Genomic DNA, 24,544 nt, shown 5'->3' with positions numbered 1-24,544 from the left:
GGTCATGGGATTGAGCCCTGCGTCAAACTTCATGCATCTCTCTTTCTCTCTCTCTCTGCGCCTCCCTCCTTCTCCATCTCTAAAAATAAATAAATAAATAAATAAATAAATAAATAAATAAATAAACAAACAAACATAGAGGTTCTTGTAGGGATCACAGTGGGGAAAATTCTTCACTAGCTACACCTTGGCTTATTTTTTAAAAGAAAAGTAATGTTTAATGTTTATTTATTTTGACAGAGAGAGAGAGAAAGGCAGAGAGAGAAGAGAGAGAGAATCCCAAGCAACCTCTGTGCTATCAGCACAGAGCCTGATCTAAGGCCCCATCTCACGAACCATGAGTATATGACCTGAGCTGAAATCAAGAGTGAGATGCTTGGGGCGCATGGGCGACTCAGTCGTTTAAGCGTCCAACTTTGGCTCAGGTCATGATTTCACAGTCTGTGAGTTCGACCCCCGCATCAGGCTCTGTGCTGACAGCTGGGATCCTGGAGCCTGCTTCAGATTCTGTCTCCCTCTCTCTGTGCCCCTCCCCTGCTCACGCTCTCTCTTTCTCATTCTCTCTCAAAAATAAATAAACATTAAAGAAATTTAAAAAAAGAGTGAGACGCTTAACCAACTGAGCTATTCAGGCGCCCCAGAAGAGTACTCATTTAAATGTACTTGGGGGATAAGGAATAGAGCAAACACTAAAAACCAGGAAGAGCGCCTTTTTTTTTTTTTTTTTGTAAAAATATCCATGAAAAGGGAGATAGCTTCACCATTAGCCAAACTGTAGCACTATATGGGAGTCCTCATGTTCTCTTTAGGGCAACCGATAATCATAAAATTTTGCTCATAAAATAGTTTTGCAGGAGAAACAGAAGTCTCTAGAGGTCAGGGCCTTCAAGAGATGTGGTCTAGGCTGCCCGATGCCTTGTGACTGCATGGTTTTAGCCCAGTTCGGTTTTATGAAGTGAGAGGAGAAAAACAACGTTCTGTTTGGACTGCGCTGTTCTGTTTGCCTCCCTGAGTTATTGCGATGGCCTTGTTTCTGGTCTCAAGTTTTATGGCACCAAATGAAAACTGTTTATTTTATCCAAGCTTCAATATCTGGCAGAGGTAAATCATCCTATGTGCATCCTGGATTAAGTGTAAACAGAAGTGTGATAAGATATGACCTGAGGAACAAATTTAAAAAGTAGTAATCATCACGGGAAACAATTTTTTATAAGTGTTTTCCTGTTTGTGCTATTTGATTGCATTAACACTAGCACTGCCTATAGAAATGAGATTTTATGAAGTGTGACATTATTCTCCCTCTCTCTCTCTCTTTTTTTTTTTTTTACTGTTCAACAAGTTCAGTAGATAAATGTCAGAATGAAAAATGAATCAAATTCCAAGTTGCTTAGTGTTGCTGCTTTGACTTTGAAAATCAGCAAGGCTATATGTTTTGTGTATGGTTAGGCATCATTCAATAAAAATATTTAGAAACCAAAAAAAAAATCTTTTTTCAATATACTCTAGGAAGAGGCACATCAGTAGATGGAGTGTCTATAAACTTGTTCTAGTTATTTTTCCTTTGGAGTTGATACTATAATTTATTTAAATAAAAAATTTTAATTCTACCAGTGAAACCTTATGACAATGATACAACTCAAACTATTGATTTTTCAGAGTTTATTTTGGGTATTTCTAAAAAACAGTCTCAATGAAAATGACCAATTGTGGTCCTTATGGCTGAGCCTTGATGAGATAATCAGCATACTGCCCTACAAGGACTTACAGGCATAGGAGAAAAAAAATGGCTTTGGAAAAAAAGAAGGCCTTAAGGGTTTCCAGTGATCATTTATGAGGTTCCCACATTTTATATAAAGGGTCTCAGATCACATGAAACCCATGATACACAATGTCAGCCATGAATCAATTGGTTCTATTTATATAAAGGATAATATTCGCAGTTAGAAATTTCCTACAAAAGAGATTCATAATCTTGGAAGAAGTTTTATCTGAAATGATAGACATACTCTAATCTTCCTCCCTAGGCTTCCTTCATTACAAAGGTTATGGTTATTTTTTGAGTATACAAATTAAAGTGTTTTTCAAGAGGTATGTAAAGTTGAACTTTCCCCCAAGCGTCTTTAATGACCTATTCTGGGTCCAAGTTCTGCTCTTAAACCCAATCTTTGAGTTGTGAGCTTTGCCAGTTTTTCTTGCTTTGCCTTTATTTTTGATGCCTGTGTAATAAGAATTGGATTCTCTAAATTGTGGTGAAGTCTGATAACCCTGTTTCTATATCTCTTCACCCCTGATCAGAATGAGTTAGAGCTTTTTGAACAACAGCATCATGGTTAGAGCTAAGAGAATATATTCTTTGTACTTCTGTTCTTAAAATTGATTCCCTATCAGAGAGAACCTTGCCACAAACATCTTGCTTTCTATGGTATTGATCATAAAAACATCTCTGCCTTGACCATCATTTATGACAGTCATTATTAGGAGATATTCACAGAACTAAATAAAAGATAGCCTCTTAAACTTGGATTTCCTTACATTTTGAATCTATTCTCCCTTTACTATACACGTCAGGCTCTTTCCCTGCCTCCTCTCCCACAACCTCTTTGCTTCTATGCTTGGATATTCTTACTAAATGAGAAAATAGTGGATAGCAGCAAACTGGTCTCTCAAAATATGGCTGCTTCAGTGACTAAAACAGGAAAAAGATGAAAAAAAAACGTAGAAGGAAGTAATCTCACAGCACATTGTTTCTGGAGTCATGGTGGTTTCCCAATTATCAATTGAGTGGTATCCCATTTATCAGTAGATATTATTCAATAGTATCATAGAAAACTTCCTGTGTGTTGGGAACTATGCTAGTCCCCTTTCGTTTACATTATCTTGTTATTACTCCCAATAACTCTGTAATCAGGTGGGTGTTATTATTAGCTTCATCTTACAGATTAGGAAATTGAGGCACAGAGTGGTTAAGTGACTTCTCCATAGATACACTGACTGCTAAGGGGCAGAACTGAGAAGAGAATTCTTGCTGCTTGACCTCAATGCCCAGGCTCTTACTGGCTTTCTCTTTCAAGAGATGTGCAGTAGATACTTCAAGTAACTGTATAGTAAATGCTTATTAAAAATTCATTGACTAATAGTCACAGTTGCATTGAGATGTTTTACTAGTCCATACCTCTACGCTCATTTAAATTAGCCCCAAAGATCTGTGCATTTCACTGTCACATTCAAATGCCTTTTCTTAAGGCAGTGGTTTTCATCTTATTTATTTGGCCTTCATGTTTGTTTATTCTATAATATTGTGATTACGGTTATATTTTGGAGACCTGTGTTATTGTGCAAGGAGGGTAGAATTAGAGCTTTATGGTAATCAATGCACTGTTTGGAAGATGTGCAGAGTCTCTTCTCTGGGTATAATGCTCTTTCTATCAATGGTTGAGCCGGTTAATTTTGTTTAAATCTTCTATAGCAAGTGCTGGCAAACTTTCCTAAAGGACAGAAAGTAAGTATTTAAGGCTTTGCACGCTATACAATTTCTGTCATAACTACTCAACTCTGCTTTTGTAATGCAAAAACAGTCATATATGATATGCAAATAGATAGCATAGCTGTGTTCCCATAAAATTTTATTTGCAAAAATAGGTGGCCAGCCCGTAAGCCATGATTTGCTGACCCATGTTCTATTACTTTGTTATCTACCTGACCTATCAATTTCCATAGGGTATGTTAAAATTTCCAAATTTATCATTTATTCTTGATATATCTCCCTTAAAACCTGTCAGTTGTTACTTTACAATCTAGAATATTAGCAGAAAATAGAGGTTGAGAATGTGAACTCTGAATCAGACAGTCTTAGCATGTTCTGTGTCTTAACCCTCTGTGCCTCAGCTCCCTTCTTTGCAAAATGGGGGATGATAATAATATTTATCCTGTGGGGTTGTTGAGGATTAGTTGAATTAATACATCTAAAGGTCTTAGAATAGTGCTTGGAATATGATAAGCACCAAATGAAGGGATATAATCATTTTACATTTTTGGCTTGTATGTATGTATGTATGTATGTATGTATGTATGTATGTATGTATCTGTCTATCTATCTATCTATCAAGAAAGAGAGAGAGCATGAGTGGCGGGGAGGCAGAGAAGGAGAGAGAGAATCCCAAGCAGGCTTCACACTATCAGCGCTAGTGTGGAGCTCTATCCCACGAACCACGAGATCATGACATGACCAGAAATTAACTGACTGAGTCACCCAGGAGCCCCTGGCTTATATCTTTTAATCCATGTATCATATTCATGTTTTTCCCTGCCATTTTTGGCCTTGAATTTACTTTTATCTGACATGAAAATTTCTTCTCTGGCTTTCTTTTTGTCGTACTTGCCTATTATATCTGTTTCCTCCTTTTCATTTTCAACTTGTCTGTATTAAATTTATCTCTGTAGACGACTTGTTTTTGCATATTACTTTTTGTTTATTTTTATGCCAATCTGACACTCTATTTCTCTTGGTTAGTTTTAACCATTTACATTTATTTTAGTTATGGTCATATTTAGAGGTACTGAGGCCATCTAATTAAAATTATTTCTTTATCATACTTTTATATGGTTAATTTATTTCTCTTCTCCTTCCTTCCAATAAATAAATCAAATATTCTTACCCTGGACATAAGACAGTTACATTTTATATTTTTAATTATCTGATGGTTACTTAAACCTTACTAAGACCTCTCTTATGTTTATCTTTTCTTTCATAGTTCTTGATTTTGTCAATACTTATGTCTTCCCCCTTGAAGACTGTACTCTGAATCAGATGGTCTGACTTCTTAAAAAAAAATGCTTTTGTAGCGTTTATTTATTTTTGAGAGCAAGAGAGACAGAGCATGAGCAGGGGAGAGGCAGAGAGGGAGGGAGACAGAATCTGAAGCAGGATCCAGGCTCTGAGCTGTCAGCACAGAGCCTGACATGGAGCTCAAACTCACGAGTCGTGAGATCATGACCTGAGTTGAAGTCGGACACTCAACTGACTGAGCCACCCAGGCACCCCAGATGGCCTGACTTTGAATGATTGGCACTGCCTCTTACTGGCTGTGTGTCCTTGTATAGGTTTCTTAACCTCTCTGTGACTCATTTCCTCATCTGTAAAATGGAATCTTTCTTCTCTCTGACTACAACCTCTACTTCCCTCTTCTCTGAAGCAAGGTACTTAGTATCATCCTGTTTTAGTTATGGATTTTTATGTATTAATATACATAATATACATACCCCCTTCCTTTTTTAGACAAAATAAACCTTATTAAGTTATTTGCTCACCCTGATTTCCTTTATATCTGGCTTTATTTATTTTTTCTTTCTGTTAAAATATTCTTTCTAAGAATGTTTTCACAGCAGGTCTTTGTGTGGTAAACCTTCTGAGGCTTTGCCTCCCTCTCTTTCTGTCCCTCTCCCACTCATGCTCTGTCTATCTCTCTCTGTCTCAGAAATAAACATTAATAAAAATTTAAAAACGGGGGGGCACCTGGGTGGCTCAGTCGGTTGAGCGACTAACTTCGGCTCAGGTCATGATCTCACGGTTTGTGAGTTCGAGCCCCGTGTCGGGCTCTGTGCTGACAGCTCAGAGCCTGCAGCCTGCTTCTGATTCTGTGTGTGTGTGTCTCTCTCTGTCCCTCTCCCACTCATACTCTGTCTGTCTCTCTCTGTCTCAGAAATAAATAAACATTAAAAAAAATTAAAAAAAAAACATCTGAGGCTTTGTATGTAAAGGATATTCTTACTGCCTTCTATTTAAATGTGACTTACTGGACTTAAAATATTAAGTTTAATGTTCTTTTCTTGAAATACTTTAAAAGTATTTTTCCATTTTCTCTAGTGTAGCTGTTGAGAGAATGAATAATCTGAATTTTATTCTTTGTAGTTGAATTACTCTTTCTTTCTAGAAGCTTTTAGAATTTTCCCATAGACTTTGAAGTCCTTTGGTTTTCCTCCACTGATATCTGGATTTTGGATTTTCTTCTCCTTTTGTCTCTCCTGTTTGGCCCTTGGCACTCTGTATGCCTTCTTAACCTGAAGTCTTTTCATCTTTGATTCTGGGAAACTATCAGTCATTAATTCTTCAGATATTTGCTTCCTTCTGTTTATTTTCCCATCATATTATTAAGCAGAGAGTGATGCTTTATTTTCATATCTCTAACATACACTCATAATATCCCACATATATTCTGTTAATCCATCCCTGAATCCTTCTAGACTGGTTCTTAGTCTTGGTCTTCCAGCTCACTAAATTAGTTTTCCACTCCATCTATATACTGCATTTCATGATTCTTCATTGGTTCTTTAAGATTCTTATTTCTGCATCATGTCACCAATACCTGATCTTCTGCCTACTTTAAACTCTTAATCTGCTCCTTCCGTTAATTCAGCTCTGTTTGCTGTTTGCTATTGTTCATTGTCTTTTGTTTTATAGCATTTATGTTCTTCGTATGCCATTTTTCCTTCCGAGCTTATCTTGCCTGGGGTCTTTGCTACGTGGGCTTTTCATGAGTGTCCAGGGAGAGGAGTCTGAAGCTCAGGCCCTGGTTTATAAACCTTCTGGTGAGACTACCGTTTCCAGTCCACTCACAGTCATAATCATTTTCAGTGTCTCCAGGGGTATCTTAGGAGTTTTATGTTAGTTTTTGAAAGTACATCTGATTCCTTCTTGGTTGTTTTTTGCTTTGTTTTACTTTCGCTTCTTTAGGGTAGGGTTCAGGAGAGGGAGCCAGCAGCCTGGGCTAGTTCAATGTCATGTTACAAGTGTAAGTTCTTTATAGCATTGCCGGTTTTCAAGCTCTATCACGGTGTTTGAAAAGGACGGTGTATACCATGGCTCCTTCCCGAATTTCAGCGATTTTAGGAATTGCAGTAATTTTAATAATTAATCTTCTGGTGATTACTGTATAATGGACTTGGCAATATCAATCACTATCTCTAGAGACTACTGACATGGAAAGAATGGTGTGCCTGGAGTATATGGACTTGGCCCAACTTCTTTTTTTTGTGACAGGCCCGAAAGGGCCAACACTCTGCTCCTCAGGGTATAATTCATGTGCTCGAACGATGGTTCTCTGGTTCTACCTCTAGCAGTCCTTACTACGTCTTGATGATTTACTTTGACAGGAAAGTCACATCTTAAAATTTATGTTATTTTAATAAAAAGTTTAAATTGAATTTTACTTTCATTGATTTCCACAAAGTCAAGCAATTCACTTCAGCATTATAAATCCTGCGACTACACCGGATCTGTCAGGCAATAAGGATGAAGAGCGATTCTTTCCGTTTTTGTGCCGCTTTCTACTTTTATGTCTTCTTGTGGGGAGGTTTGCCTTACAGTTCCACAGGGCATCTTACCACCAGCCTTATAGAACTCATACAATATTTATCTTCCTGGAGGAAAAGTAATTAGATTTAAGATGTAGGTTAAATTAATTGGGTTTGTTTTCTTTTTCAAAGAAATTCCTGTTCAAGTTGTGAATGATAATTTAGTTGAAAAAAAGAATTTGTGTTAAGTGCTAAAAATTAATCACCGAGATGGCGTGTAAAATCTTTCTCTGGAGGTCTTTACATATAGGGTACATTTTTAGCTTTTTGAGGTGTCTAGTTTAGGGTTATTTTTAAAGATGGAGGGATTGAGGTGATATCTCTTCTAACTCTGTTTGAGTCCTTTGATTGAAACTGCTGTCCAATTTTAGCTGAAAAATGCACCTTCTTTAAAAGCGCTTCTGTGCTAATGATATTTTTCAAGGGATGTAGGTTAAGACAGACATACAGCCTTGGAGGAATTATATTTCATCTGAAATTTTATATTAACCAATTCTTCTTCTCAATCTCTCCTAATCATTCCTATCTGCTCCTGTTGCTCTCTGTTTTTGTCCTAATAAGTGCTGGAAAAATCTGAGATGTTCTCCTTACTCCTCCCTAACCCTGGTAGAGGTTTTATAATTTTCTTAAGATTTACCTTATATGTACCCTCCCTTCCTCTGTCCCTAACCTCTCCTCAACCAAATATGTTACAGTGGCCTAGACTAGAGCAATAAATATTTCTATGGTGGTGGGTGGACTTTTCCCTAGCTTTATCAATCATTGTAATATTCTTGACAGTTCTCTGTCCCCTCATACATTTCTTCTGTGAAAAGTTAATTATTTGCCTAGTAAACGTGGGAACAGGAAGTGGACATCCAGACACCCTTCCCCTCTGCTTTGCTTTGAGATCAAATTGCCCCAAGGAAGAATGCATTTTGTTCTGTTTCTCCCTGCTGCAACATTTACAAGGCGGCTTGCCTCCATCGGTGTCCATGAGAGGCCTGTGACTGTTCCAGCCATTACTGTGACTAGATGAGGAGGGCTTTCTAGTTCTGAGTCTGTCCACTTACTGAAATTACTGAATGTTTGGATTTAAATCTACCATTTTATTATGTGTCTTTTACTTGTCATACTCATTCTTTGTTTCTCTCTCCCTCTCTCTCTTTTTGTCTTCTTTTGAATTTAGTTATATAATTCCATCTTTTAAAAATCTATTATTCAAAAAATTATACATTTTATTTTATTCTATTAAGGGTTACCTTCAAAATTAGAAGTTACCTTATAGTTACCAAAAAATAATCATTAATGATGTGTGAAAGTCAAGGGGTGCTTGGGTGTCTTAGTAGGTTAAGCGTCTAACTCTAGATTTCGGCTCAGGTCATGATCTCATGGGTCATGAGATTGAGCCCCGTGTTGGCCTCTGCTCTGGGCTGACAATGCAGAACTTGCCTGGGATTCTCTCTTTCTCAAAACAGATAAATAAAATTAACAAAAATAATTTGTGAAAGCCTAAATTAATCAAGGTTTTTACCCTTCTCCAAGGTAATCCAAGAATCTTATTAATTCCATTAATTACCTTCCCAATATGCTATTGTTTCCAGGTAATCTTGTTATTAAAAATTTATTTAAAAATTATAAGACATTATTTTTAGTTTATACAGCTAATATTCTTTCATATTTAACTCCTATTTTTACCACCTTATTCATCCTTTATCCTGTACTGCATTTCAGATTCCATCTCAGATCTTTATTTATTTATTTTTTTGCATGAAGTATATTTTTTAGAATTTCCTTTAACATGGGTCTTCTGGTGATGACTTAGTATTTTTTCCTAATTTGAAAATGTTAATATTTTGTCTTCATTTTTGAAAGATATTTTTGCATTTATTTACTTTTGAGAAAGAGATAGAGCATGAGCAGGGGAGGGGCAGAGAGAGAGGGAGACACAGAATCTGAAGCAGGCTCTGGGCCCTGAGCCTGAGCACAGAGCCTGATGTGGCGCTCGAACCCATGAACTGTGAGATCATGACCTGAGCTGAAGTCAGATGCTTAACTGACTGAGCCACCCAGGCACCCCAGATTTTTGAAAGATATTTTTGCTGGATATGGAATTCCACACCCATACTTTGAAGATATTCCATTGTTTCCTGGATTCAATTATTGCTATTGTGAAGCCAGCTATAATTCTAACTTTTGATGCTTTGAAACTCTTTTTACTCTGACTGCTTTTAAGATTTCCCTTTAGTCTTTGTTTCTGCCTTTGTGATATGATGCGTCTAATTGTGGATTTCCTTGTATATATCCTACTTGGAATATTTTTGTCTTCTTCAGTCTGTGGATGCATGTCTTTCATCAGTCTTCAGCTATTGCCTCTAACACATCCTCTTTCTCTTTTTCTTTGGGAACAGCAACAAAACGTTTGTTGCTCAACATATCCTCCAGATATCCTCCTCTTTCTCAACATATCCTCCAGATATCTTTTTTCTTTTCTGAATTTTTTTGTGCTATATTCTAGTTTCTTTTCACCTTTCAGTTGACTTTCAGTGTTTCAGTTGACTGCATTTCTCTGTATACAATATATTATTCAAACCATCTGCTGAGTTCTTGATTTTAAAAATTGTATTTTTCAGTTCTAGACTTTTAGTTGTTTTTCTTCTCGCCTTTGTTATTTTTTATGGTTTTTAGTTTCAGCAAAGTTTTCAATCTTGACCTTTATTTATTTCAACATAATAAACATGGTTTTGGTTTTTGTTGTTCTGCTTTTTTAGTAGTGTGTATTTGGCAATTTCAATACATCATATACAGTTGACCCTTGAACAATGTGGGTTTGAATTTTTTGGGTCCCACTTACGTGGAGATTTTTTTCAATATAGTACAGTACTGTAAATGTGTTCTTTCCTTCCTTATGATTTTTTAAATAACATTTTTTTAGCTTATTTTAGTGTTGACTGTTTATGTTATTGGTAAGGATTTCGATCAACAGTAGGCTATTGGTAAAGTTATTAAGGAGCAGAAGTTATACATGGATTTTTGACTGCACAGGGGTTGGTGCCCCCAACCACAGTGTTGTTCAAGAGTAAACTGTATTTGTGGATCATTTCTGTTACTTGTTGTTTATATTGTTTTTTTCTTAAGGTGTTTATTTCCTTGTATGCTTGGTTACCTTTAAGTCTGTGCTACACATTGTATTTAAAAGATATTTAGGGAAATGTTTTGATGCCTAGGATGATGGTGTCTTCTCCCAAAGAGGACTTTGATCTGGTTCAGCTAGGTGTTTGGGAGTGGTACCATTCTGGGACCTCTTTAACCTTGATTCAAAGCTTGAGATTCCTGGACATCTTGCTGATTAGAGACTAGATTACAAATTCCTGCTGAGGTTTACTGATTTTTAGTTCACATCTATTCTGAGGGCATGTTTTTCATAATTTGAATTGAAATAAATAAATTGAAATTTCAATTTCGTAATGAAAGTGGGAATTAATTGATCAGAGTCCCATCCCTTGGCAGTGTCCAGGCTTTGATTCCTATCTCTTTGGCCTCAAGAGGACACCAAAATGCAAATGAACTTCATAGTTTCTTTTCCATCATAGGCAAGTGCCTTTGGAAAAAATGTAGCTTTGAGCAGCTGGGCTTACTTTTTCTAACTCTCGTCTAGTCTTGGCCTAGCGGTACTGCATAATTTTGTAAGTTAATTTATTTTATTGGTCCAGTTTTCTTAGTTGTCCTCAGTGAGAAGGTTAGTTCAAATTACCTAGTCTGCTCTTTCTTTCTTCCTTGAGAGCTCCCTGTCTACAGAGATCAGGAATGTTGGTCTGCTCTTGTCCATGACCCTAGCTTGGTAGTAAAGGCTCTGGTGAGGCCATTAATTCTGTCACGTGCTTCTTAAATTATATTTGTAAATTGATTATCTGATTAAATATGCTTTCCCTGTGATATATCCTCGTCTACTTCCTTCTAGGCATTTGTTTCTGAAATAAAAACTGGTTTCTCAAACTGGGTAAGTCCTCACACAAAATCCTGTTAGCATGAACTTTTATAATATAGTGGACAGTCACTGAAAGACTTGAGAAGCCACAGAAGGAGAAAAAATGGTCAAGGAAGACAAGGTAAAATATTAAATGAATTTGGCAGGCAAGAGATCATTGGCAACCTGGGCAAGACTAATTACTGGTAAAGCAGCAAGAAGAATGAATGGGAGCTGAGGGAGCAGAGCATGTTTTATAAAAGATTGTAAAGGAAAGAAGAGAAGTCGGGCAATAGTTAGAAGAGTCATGGGAGCAAAAGATAACAAAGATGAAGAAGATGAACATATTTCTATGCTGAGAAGAAAGAGCTTTTATGAAAGGAGAGGATGAGGCTCTAAGAGAGATACTTGATAGAATTATTAAGTTAATCGATTTTCAGATGATGATGGGCTCAAGAGTAGAGATGAGTTGGTCCTCTGATTAGATTTTGAAGACATCTTCCACTGAGTTTGTTTGCTTCAGGACTAGGAGTCTTTAGGATTGAGTCTGAGTATCAGCACTTAGAGTAAGTCTTCTTATATACGCTCCTAGGATAAACTAGATGCCCTCCTGTGTATGCTATTATGTATATGCTATTATTAAATCAATGAATTTTAATTTACTTAGAATTAATTCTAAGCCCTTCTCTGGCCTGAAGGTGACAACCAACTTCTCTCAAATAGCAAAGTACAAGTATTCTTATGGTAGTTAATCCTTTTTCACTTGTTTTCTCAGTTACTATCCGTGTTGTAGATAATTGAAGTTACCAGAAGTTAAGCTATGTTTTTTTAACATCCCATAACAAATGCTTGTGCAAATGTATTGAATAATGACTGTGACATTTTTCTTTACAGCTCAATAGACTTTGATTAAACTCCACTAACGTTAATTGGACGCCTACTCCCCACAAGCCACTGTGGGTGATACAAAAATGAATAACACACGGTCCTTGCCAAATGGGAACTTTCATTCTATGCAACCACTTGGAGAAACTCCTATAACTCTTCCCTTTTATATTCCCTTCATGTAAGGGTGAAAGGTAGGTAGTAACAGATGGAACTTCTCATTTTATTCAGCTTGCAGTTTTGATAATCACCAAATGTGATAGTTCTATTTTACATTATAAATTATATCCAAGTCCTATTGAGCCATGTTTGACTCATTTTACACAGGTGGTAGCATTGTATAATAGGCCACCATATTAAAATGCAAATTTAGCTAAAAGATTGTATTTGCATATGGTACTCATTTTTTTATGTTAAAAAAAAAAACATTTAAAATCCAGCCAGTTGAAGTTACTGAATCCTTTAAAAAAATATACACATATTGCTCTAATCTCAAGGCATGAGACAGTGAATTAAAATAAATGCTCTTAAATGATTCTTCTATTTTCATATGCAACTGTAGATGTCAATTATACATCTTAGATTTAACATGACCAAAAGCCAACTCTTGATTCCTGCACATCCCAAACTGTTCCTCCAGTCATAGTCCCAATCTTGGGAAGACATCTCCAATCTGTCTCCAATCTTCCCTTTCCGCAGGTCAGAAACACTAGTGACATCTTTCTTCCAACTCCCTTATCCAATCCACTTGTAAATACTGTTGGCGCTAACTTACAGTGTGTCCAGAATCTGGCCAGTTTTTACCATCTGCATCCAAGATGGTGATCTTTTTCCAAGTCATCATTCCCTCTTGCCTGGCCAGCGCATTTACATCTGTTTTATAAAACAAGCAAATAATTTCATGGTATAAAAGGTAGGGATATATTATAGTTTATTTAACTATTCTATCTTTTATTAAGTCGTTTCTAGTTTTTCAAATAAAGTGCATTGAAATAAGCCAGTCACAAAATGACAAATACTGTATGAGTCCACTTATACGAGGAACCCAGAGTCATAGAGAGAGACAGTAGAATGATGGTTGCTAGGAGCTGGGGAAAAAGTGAATGAGGAGTGTTGGTTAATATGTACAGAAATTCTGTTTTGCAAGATGATGAGTTTTGGAGATTGGAGGTACAGCAGTGTGAATGTACTTAACATTACTGAACCGTACACTTAAAAATGGTGAAGCTAGTACATTTTATGTGTAGTTTACTACAATTTTTCAAAAGGTAAAAAAGTAAATAGCATTAGGAAAAATGTCTAAAACTCAAGAGCTATAAAAGAGACTGTAAGCCAGTTTAACCACATAAAAACTGAAACCCTCTCTAATAACTAGGGAAAGGCAAGTTGTTTAACAGATTTTATCCTCTCAGTCACTGTTTGGTAACAGTTGACAATACCTGTTCTTGCCAAGAAAACAGGGAAATAGGCATTCTCAAACCCTGTTGGTAGAGAGCACATTAGTAAGACCGTTTTGGTGGAATGTCAGTTTATTGACAAAAAATTTAAACGTGTATACGTTGGACTCAGCAAATTCACTTCTTTTCTATACAAATACATGCTTACAAAAATAATGCACAAAGGTGTTAATTGAAATTTTTCCTATAAAACTGAAAAATAATGCTGAAAAAAAAGTTTTACACCACTTTTACCCATAGTTTCAAGTATTTTTCTAGGAAGGGCACCTGTGGATTTCTGACTCAAATGTTTGTACGTTTAAAACATGAGAAGGTACTTCTTTCCAAAAAGAACTGTGCCAATTTACACTCCTTTGAGAGTGTTTGCTAGTTTTTCCCAAGATTGGATATTATCGATGTTACTGATTTTTGCCAGCTTTTTAAAGAATGATGTCTCATCGTTGTTTTAATTTGCATTTCCCTGACTAATAATGAGTTAGAGATCTTTTCATATGTATGTTCCCCACTTGTATATTATTCCTGTGAGTTTTATATTCATATACTTCACCCATTTTCACTGTATTTTTATTGTTTTGCAGGAGTTTTAAAATATACCGAATCTGGATTTTGATCTATCTATCTATCTATCTATCTATCTATCACCTATCTATTTATCAATCAATCTATCATCTATCAGTTTTGAGTCTGTAACTCCAGTCAGATGTGTAGGAACTACCATATTACCTTATATTCTTTAAATGCAATTATGTGCATCTCTCACAATACCCTCCCAGAGATGGGCATTCATGGTTAGTCATCATTGGGGTTCTTCTCCTAAACCTTCATGGATGTGGGAAGATTCTCTTAGGCAGAGCAATATATTTGGCCAGGTCCTTGGGCTCTATACTCCATATGGATATCATCCATATGCCTGCTTTTCAAGCCCCATTGCTTCAGCTACCCTGCTGGACTTGAGTACAAGATTCTTTCCTGAGATTTGAGACCTTATTTCTTTTCATTGCCTTTTCTAGTTACTTCATTATTTATTGTGTTTTGTTTTATTATTTATTTTATCTTTAGATCTTGAACTCATTGGGAAATCACACATGCCTATGTGTATGTTTAAGGCCTGTAGTAAGAATCTAAATTTTATTTCCTTCTAGGTATCTAATTGCCTGTTTACCATTTATTGAATAATCAATCCATTCTTTTCATATTGTATTTTTTTAAGTTTTCTGTTTATTTATTTTTTATGTAAGTAATCTCTACTTGAACTCACGACCCTGTTCCTCCAACTGAGTCAGCCAGGCACCACAATCCATTCTTTTCAGACATGAAATACAACCTGTTACAAATATTGGATGGATGAAGGAAGTCAATTTCTGGGAGGAATAAAGGCTCCAAAATCTAGGCAACTTAAAGTGTGCTAGAAAAAGAAGAAAAGAGGCTACTGGCACATGTAAGATATATAAACACACTGAACCAGAATCCAAAGAAAAATACCATAAATGGAATTAAGATGAAATAAAAAAATTGGGGAGAATATTTTGCACTTAGGTGCTAAAGGGTTGATTTTGTTAACACACAAAAGGACTATTCCAACAAATATAAAAAAGATAAATAATTTAATAGAAAAATGGACAAAGTATTTGAAAAAGTAAAAATGAAGATAATCCTATATGGTGAAAATATGTAAATATTTTGTCCACTAGGACAAATGTATCTTTTAACAATGAGACACTGGTTTTCACCTATCAAAATGGCAAGGTTTAAAAATGTGATAAAACTCAAATTGCCGTGTGAAAATATAGCTCAAGGAATGTAAGTTGATGCAATATTTTAGATTGTCACATTGGCAATATATTTCAAAACTATATATTTCAAAACTCTTGAAATATACATATTGTCTTACCCAGAAATTTTATTTTTGAGGACAATTTTCCTAAGAAAATAATCAGAAATGTGCACAAAGATGTACAAAGTATTATTTGGAGAACTACCTAAGTGCTTAACAGTTGTGGTGAGGATGGGGGTTAAAAAATATATCTATATAGACAACTGTTGTCGTTAAATTCCATGCCATGGGCAAATGTCTGCACACACAACATGTATATTGAAATCATTTGTTTATGAAACAGTTTGTGCTCTGATGTTATTTTTATAAAGTAGCATAGGGAGCACCTGTAAACATGGTTTAAAACCTCTCTGCAAGCCTTTGATGTGTCTGGTTGTTATAGAATAAGCTGCAGAGGGGCTCAGTGGATGGATCTCTGTGTTGTGCACACGTATATCTGCCGTATCTGGTGATGTGATTTCAGCACGTGGAGGAAACACAGTGGACCTCGGTCTTATTCGTCACTGACAATTAAAAGAAAATACCCCTCTCCCCAAATTAGATTTTCTGAAAAGCCAAAAGTTTGCATGTAAGGTTAACTCCCACAAAGGTCATGACAGCGTCAGAGTTCTTGCCTTCCTTTGCTATGAAATTAACATTTTAGGAACACTTTTGCTTCTTTCTTCCATGGCCCCAAGCTGGTAGGGCTTTCTTTCCTCCTTCCCTGCACTGTGATTAAAACTCTAACACTGAATTGCTATAAACCTACAGCTACTGTTTTCTACCCCAGAAATAGGCCAAGTGCTTTTAGAAGCAAACTGCTTGAGACTGTAATTATAGGAAGGGTTAATCATTTAGGCTAAGTTAGCAAGGAGAGAAAAATCTCAGGCAATCTGAAAATCAGGATCCCCGCCCCAGTAGAATAGGGCGAGGAAGAGGTGAGCGGAGCTGCGTGGAAAGCATCGTGATCCGGTGGTTTGGCTGTCACACTGTGTTCAATAAACCAAGCACCTTCCACCCACTGCTCTCTGTCTACTGACAGCAACTGCAACCACAATAGGGCAGGAAAGGGGCTGATCCTAGAGGGAAAAGAAATTTAAAAATACGCATAATTGCTCAGAACCAGATGTCCTGTTCCAAACTGTTTTGCTCCCAGGGAAAGTAAGCTTATTGAAGTAAGTCATGTTTGTGCCACAAGATGCCACCCTTCCCTTGAAAAGAAGAGACTAAGATAACTAGATAAAATGCAAGTATTTTATGAGTCCATTTCTCTTGCTTTTACATCAAGGAACTTCATCTTAGATGAAGGAAAAGCAATTGTCTTTTGTTCTATCACGTTTGGGGGCAAGGAAAGAAAACTAGTGCCTTATTGGCAATTTCCAAAACTCTTTTAAGCGTTATGGAAACATTACTTTTCCATCTTATCCGACAATGGATTACAGTTGTGTGCACAAGCTTTATTACTTTGGGTTCTTGGTATTAGCCTAGCTTTTCATGTAGAGTCAAGCTGTTACAAAAGGCCACAAAATAACATTGTTACTCTCCACAATTTGAAGCTTCTAATTTTCTCCCAGAGAGATGTTTAGATCTGTTGTCTATGAAAGCAAAAAAATGGATACAGGGTTTGTTTCTGATTTGGTTGATGTTACTTTTATGAACACCTACACCCCTCTATGCACCCATCAACACACACTCATCTGAATGTAAAATTGAAGGCTGTCACAGCAAAGCTTTGACTTATAAAGTAGAAATCAGTGTAATTCCTAATCAAATTGTCTTTATATTCTTAGCTGACATCTATACATATTTGTTAATCATAATCTTTGAACTCATCTTTGAGTTTTGTTGAAAGCAAAATGTCAAGAATTACCTCTGTTGTCCTAAGTCTTTTTTGCCTTTTGCTTACCATAAACCTCCTAGTCCAAGTAAATCAGTTCACTGCTGTCAATGGTTGGTCCTCAATCACCTTTCTGCCTTGGTGAAAAACATGGAAAAATTTCAATTATTCTTCCTAAAGGGAAGTCAGGAAGTAGATGTGACCTTGAACAGCTCATTTAACCTGTTGGTACCTCCATTTTATTTGTGAAACAAGGCATGTAACTCTCTACTCTCTAAGTTGTCGTCTGTACTTTTGAGATTTTTATGATATTCCCTCATTAAAAATTCTGATAACCAGACTAGTAGTATAGGTTAGTAAAGGAAAATATTGAGAATTTGAAGGACTACCAATACTTATATTAAATTCTATTTTGATTCCTATAATCCTGTTTTCACAAACCAATCTGCCTCCTGTAGCAAGGTACTGATAGTATTGCTATAAAAGCTCATTTGCATATAGATATATTGATTTTTTTTTTCAACGTTTATTTTATTTTTGGGACAGAGAGAGACAGAGCATGAAAGGGGGAGGGACAGAGAGAGAGGGAGACACAGAATCGGAAACAGGCTCCAGGCTCCGAGCCATCAGCCCAGAGCCCGACGCGGGGCTCGAACTCACGGACCGTGAGATCGTGACCTGGCTGAAGTCGGACGCTTAACCGACTGCGCCACCCAGGCGCCCCTAGGTATATTGATTTTTAAGATTGACATGAGGGAAGCATTTTATATTTTATTCTTCCATTTGAATTTTGTCATGGAGATGAGTCCAAAAGATCTAAGTGCTTTTTTACCCCCATCTGAGAAAAGCAGTTCAAACTTTTTTTTAATATATATATTTAAAATTTTTAATTTTATTTGAGAGAGACAAAAGACAGTGTGAGTGGGGGAGGGGCAGAGAGAAAGGGAGAAAGAATCCCAAGCAGGCTCCTCGCTGCCAGCACAGAGCCTGATGCGGGGCTCGACTCACAAAACTGTGAGATCATGATCTGAGCCGAAACCAAGAATCAGACCCTTAACCAAATGAGCCACCCAGGGGCCCCAGTAGTTCAGACTTTTTTATCTGTATGAAATTTCTGTGGTTTCTTCTATGTTTGTAGAGCAAACCATTTCTGACCACATTAAGGAACAATGTTTAAGGTCAAGGCATGTCAGGACAAGTTAGTCATTGGAGAAGCTCGTCCATATTGGTGTGAAACTCAATATGGGCACTTCTTTTGGAACATAAATGAGAAGAAGAGTCACTAGAGTTTAAATGATCTTTTTTTCCCATATACTAACCTCTTTTTCCAGTTCCTCTTTAGACTTCAGATAAAAATAACCAAATTTTTTGGTATAGTATATTCCCAAATTACATGCATATTATACTAAAAATTAAACTATTATACTAAATTATATTTTATTCTCATTACACTAAAAATTAGTTGTTTTTTTAAAATCTGAAATTCAAGTTTAATGGTGTATACTGTATTTTCACTTGATAAATGCAATCTTAATTAGGCCCAAAGAGGATATAAGGATGCTGGAGTGGTTTCTATGCTATGTACATCCTCACAAAGAATAGCAATAAACCATTCACCTAAAATAATATAAATTTGTATAAGGTGAAAATTAGCCAGTGCATTGATTTGCGTTTCCTAGTATATCCATATGTGTATATGTTTCTTTCAGACTTTAAAATTTATGCATTTTGCCTTTTCACTTAATTTATACAATATTTCTATGAATATATACAACATTTCTATATCAATATTACTATCCAATGTCATGTTACAGATAAATTATTTAACATTTCCCTATTATTAATACTTAGAGTATATCCTTTTTTTTTTTTTTTTTTTTTTTTTTGGTTTTCTGCTATAAGTGTTACAGCAACTTCTTGATGCACATAGTACTTTTGTTGTTGTTGTTAAAGTGTTTTCCTAGAAAAAATTCCTAAGAGTCAGGTGACTGAGACATCAGGATGTGATCGAATTATGCCTGAATAATCACATTAAAGTTTCCCTTTTCATCCCATGTTAAAAGAGGTACAAATTGGGAAAGGAGAAGAGACAGGAGTAATGCACGTGGATGCAATTTTAAATCTTACTAATTTTGCAAGTGGGCAATCCCTTTACAAGAGTATTTTAAGTTTCTGAGAGGAAGCCATTTCTATTTTTAAACTAGTAGTAAAATAACAGGCTTGAAAGTGGATTTTTAAAAAATTCATCTGAACATGAAATAGGTTAGTAAACTATAACTTCCCTCTGTCATCCATTTCTTACCAATATGCCACCAGGCTTCTCTGATCATCACAAGTGGCCTCATAAGTGCTCCTGGACTGACATGATTGCTTCTTAAGTATGTTTTTTATGGTCACATTATTGAAGGTATCTGCAGTGTGCATCTGTTCATAAACTAATCATGCACTTCTCTATCAATGTGTTGGAGATGAGAAATAAGTTTGAAAAAATTGCTTCTACAACAAGGTGGTCTAAGTGATAAACCAATACCCAACTGATTTAATAATCTTACCCAGAGAGGAAAAGGAAACACAAAACAAATGAGTCGGGGCTATTTTCTTTTAAGGAAAAAAAAAAAAGAGAGAGAGACAAGAGAAGGGTTGGGAAAGACAAATATAATTGAATAATTGTAATTTACTTTCCTTTTTGACCCTGAGTATCACTTAAAGCAATTTAAAATCAAACAGGGAGGATAAAATAAAAGAAAAATATATAGAACTATAAAGACTCCAAATCAGAGTTTTCTGTAGTTTCTTTGGCTGGTTAACTTCAGCATTATCCAAATCAAATTAGGCACCATCAGGAGATATGTTGCTACTCACAGCCCCCCAGGGAAGCTCATAGAGAGCTAGGTTAGGCCTTGCTGGGAATACTCTGCCTGTGAGAAATTAAGCTTTCATGGGAACTATGAGTTTAAGTTGACAGTGAAGTAGTATTTCAATAGAAAGGAATAACAGTTTGATAATGAGAGGAATATAATTCAACAAAAGTCCTCCTCTGTCTTAAACATCTTCTTTAGTGCTCTAGCTTGAAAAAGATTCTCTCCCTTCCCAACCAATCTGTAGCTGGGAGTTCTATGAGCATTTACCAAACTGTTTTTCGAGGAACACTGGTAGTTCATCAGGAATATAGTAGCTGATCTCCAAAAATGAGTTGAAATGAACTTGGGAAAGTTCTTGCTATGTACTCCTCCCTTGAAGATCCAGGATGCCCATTAGACATTTGCAGTAGAAAAACCTGTTTAACTTACAATTTCCCAAAATGTAACTAAGAAAGTCATCTTTACACAATCCCGATGTACACTACGAGGAGTACCCATGTTCTAAAGAACGATCTGTGCAAAACTCTGAGTTAAGTCTATCTCAATAATAAACAAAGGGGTGTAGAAAGAGTTGGTTGGAGACCTTTTCAGAATAATGTTTGATGTGTATTGTAGCCTGGTAGCTTGTCCTGCCTACCCCAAACTTCTTTACATCTACTGAATCACTTGATATGAGTCATCTATAATTTTCTACAGAGATTTGAGTCTTTCAACAGGAAAATAGAGGAGAAAGGTAAAGGTTACCGAGGTTTTATATTAGTTTATTCTTCTAGTTAAATCCTATGGCTGTAGAATCAAAAGGAGAGTGGGGAGGTGAGTTGGCTATAAATACAATTTAGCAGAGCAGGATTTTATCTAATAAATCATGACTTCTGAACAAAAAGACAAGACAGATTACGACAAAATACATCTCATACACACTGAGAAAGATATGGTTGGAAGGACAAATGTTTAATTAATTAGGAGGGCTTAAAATTGAATTGGCTGGTGAGAACATAGATTGGGATGGAAAGATAAAATTAGGTCCCATGGGGGATGATGCATGGCAGAGAAGGAAACATCCCAGTAGAGGCAGTGGTGCATTATTTTCAAGCAAAATTGCAGTTAAATGATTTGGAAATAATACGTATCATTTCAGATGCCTAACTACCAATGCTCAGACTCTGGAGTAGAAAAGAACATTTAAATTTTTCTAACAATAAACTTGTTATTTAATTAAATGAATATTAATTACCTATCATGTGTAGCATAGTAAAAAGGAACTTTAGAATACAAAGGAAAAATTCTTCTTTCAAAGAAGGAATACTGTACATATTTTAGTAAGAAAATAAGCACATACAAATAACATATAAAGTAGAATACTATCATTTTGAGCAGAAGAATTATGTGATGAGAACTGAATTTTGAAATATTAATCTACTGGTGATATCCAGAATGGGTTGGAATACATGTAGTAGAGGTAAGGAGACCAGAGAAATAGGAATGGATAAAAGTCCTGATTTTCAAAATGGTAATTAAGTCATGGAATTAGTAAACTTTTTCTGTAAATGGTGAGATAGTAAATATTTTTGGCTTTGCAGGCCATATGGTGCCCGTAGTGTGCAAGCAACCAGAAGCAATATGTAAATGGGTGTGACTGTTGTTTTCTAATAAAACTTTATTTACAAAGACAAGTGACAGGCCTGACTTGGTCCACAGGCTAGTTTTCCAACTCCTAAATTAAATAAGGGAAGCTTAAAGGTAACTGCTGGTGAAAATATAAAAAATCTATTAATATATCATAACAAGGGGTGCCTGGGTGGCTCAGTCAGTTAAGTGTCTGACTTCAGCTCAGGTCATGATCTCACAGTTCGTGGGTTCGAGCCCCACATTGGGCTCTGTGCTGACAGCTCGGAGCCTGGAGCCTGCTTCGGATTCTGTGTCTCCCTCTCTCTCTGTTCCTCCTCTGCTCTCACTCTGTCTCTCACTCTCTCAAAAATAAATAAAGATTAAAAAAATTAAAAAATATATATCATAACAATATAACAAATATGATCTTTAGAAACATTAGTGAACAAGTCAGGGTTTACTAATCCATTTAAAATAGAGTTATTTGGATTTCTGTGTCCAACAATGACAGAACTGACTTGTTACTGACCAACTCTTGCATTGAAAGAAAAAAAAAACTAGAAAAGCTGAGTGCGTGTGCATGCATGCACATCAGAGAGCTACCATGGCAATGAGGACTTGTGGGGTTTAGAATATATGGAGAATTAAAATACATGGCAGAAGGGGATATAGAATTAGCATGTTAAAAGATCCTGGCACTGTTCAGCAATTGGTAAAACCACAAATTTAAATTATATTTTAATAAAACAGGGTTGCATTTGTAATTTCTATGGTTACTATTACAAGAATGATAAAAGAATGTATTGTATAGCTGGGAAGCTAATGGAGGGGAAAATGGGATAATAAAATACTACTTAATCCAGAATAAAGCAAGAAGATGAGAAAAAAGAAATAGAATAGTTGTGACCAAAAAAAGTAAATGGTAGATTTTAAACCTCAGTATAGGGTAATTATATCAAATGTAAATGGACTAAACACACTAGAAAATAAAGATTGTCTGACTGGATTAAAAAACAAAATTAACCTGTATATTGTTTATAAGAGATACACTTTGATTTTGAAGCTACAGAAACATTCAAAGTAAAAGGGTATAACAAGTATATTTTAAGCAGAGAATAGACTGGTTGTTGCCAGAGGAGGGGATGGGGAAAATGGGTGAAGGTGGTCCCAGGCTACAACTTCTGGTTGTAAGACGAGTAAGTTCTGGGGATATAATGCACATTATGGTGAATAATTTTTTTAATATTAAAAAAAAAAAAAACCAATGAGAAGGGATCATCTGTAGTGGTTCTCCAAACTGTAAAAAGTGGATCCCTTAAATAGGCATAATCCAAGTATTTAGACCCACATGAAGTGAGAATATCAAAGGGATTTGGCTTCTGAGTAAATCTGGTAGAACTCTAACCAGACAGTTGAGTAAATATGACCTTGTAATGTAGGTAGCCTCAAGCTCTTTATTCTCTTCTGGTAATATTTTCCTTTATTTTTTTCCATAACGAGATGGGCGGGGCAGCATTTACTCATGATTTTTCCATGAAGGCCATACTTAGCACCTTAGTACTTCCAGCTCAGCAGGATGGAGCACCACTGTTGCAGCTGGCCACAGGAGTAAGAGAGGTAGCTGGGTGGGTATTTGTCATCCCAGTTTCAGGCCTATGCCGGGTGATGCTTGACGGTTGTTACAATATCCATGTATGAATTTGCCAGGAGAGAACTGCCAGGAGAGGCTTCCTTTCATATGGAAATGACCTGGTGCAGAGGGAGTCTGGACACCCATGTCTTCCCTCAGAGAACAGACTGGAAGGGTATGAACTGGGTGGTATTTCAGAGACTAGAGTGCTGAATCCAACGCTAAGAGATCCTGAACAACTTCTGTTCAAGAGTTGTGTCTTATTGTTAAGAGAGGGCTCAGCAGGACCCTTCTGGGGCTCCGAAACACCAATGCTTGTGTTTCTATCTCTCAGTGAGACGCCAGGAGCCATGAAGGCTGGAGAGAACCCCCTGACAAGGCACTGCCTCTGGGAGCTTCTGCTAGTCCATCTGCTGGGCTGGAACTCGCTTGAGAAAGAGCTGCTCCCAATTGTTGACTTAAGACTTGTGGGAAGGACACAAATTGTTGGGCTTATTGTACTAGTCATCAAGGAGGGAGAGTGACAATCATCCCCTATGATATTTAGAAGATTTGAGATACACATTTTAGGTAGGGGCTTGAGCCAATTATAGAATCCCTTTGATTTTCAGCTGTGTGCATGTAGCATTGGGACAGAGTCTTCCAGAAAAGGTGCTTGTTTCTAAAAAAGGGTGACATATATTTCTGTCTTGTTTTTAGTTGAGTGAGCAAGTCTGTGCTGTGCTTAAGAGGCCCGTGTGTGTGTGTGTGTGTGTGTGTGTGTGTGTGTGTGTTAGATTCTTTTGGGAGCTCTTGAAGCTCCTGTAACCTGCCCTTCCCAGAATCTGTTCACACAGCCCTTAGTGAGGGGTTTAACGCAGGTAATGAAGAAACCCTCCTTTACAGCCAGAATCAAACTGTTTTGCCACAAGCACAGCCAACAAAATAGCACACTGCTGGCAGGAGACAATCATTGCTCTGATATCTTTCAGGCTGCCAAAAATGAAAACACTGTAGTAAAACTGCTGTTCCAAGCAAAAAATTTCAACTTTTGGACTGACACTATTTTATAGGGCACCTGTTCAATCAGAGCCTGCATTAGGTGAGGTTGTTCAGGTGACAAATGACCCAGCTCTATTATTTCATAATTTCCTATCTATTTTTCTCCTTATGTGGGT

At 36.5% G+C, this 24,544-nt stretch overlaps 1 long non-coding RNA gene across 1 annotated transcript; it reads left to right on the top strand.

The window, feature by feature from the left end:
- Positions 1-11,307: 11,307 nt before the first annotated feature.
- LOC122237395 lies at positions 11,308-15,121 on the top strand. The gene is made up of 3 exons (XR_006215914.1): positions 11,308-11,438; positions 12,191-12,375; positions 14,949-15,121. It is a non-coding gene; the product is annotated as an uncharacterized LOC122237395 (long non-coding RNA).
- The last annotated feature ends 9,423 nt before the right edge of the window (positions 15,122-24,544 follow it).

Source organism: Panthera tigris, chromosome A3, assembly GCF_018350195.1.
Source record: "Panthera tigris isolate Pti1 chromosome A3, P.tigris_Pti1_mat1.1, whole genome shotgun sequence".
NCBI classification, from domain to species: Eukaryota; Metazoa; Chordata; class Mammalia; order Carnivora; family Felidae; genus Panthera; species Panthera tigris.
Note: the sequence above shows the minus strand (reverse complement) of the source record. Positions and strands in the feature narration are given on the sequence as shown.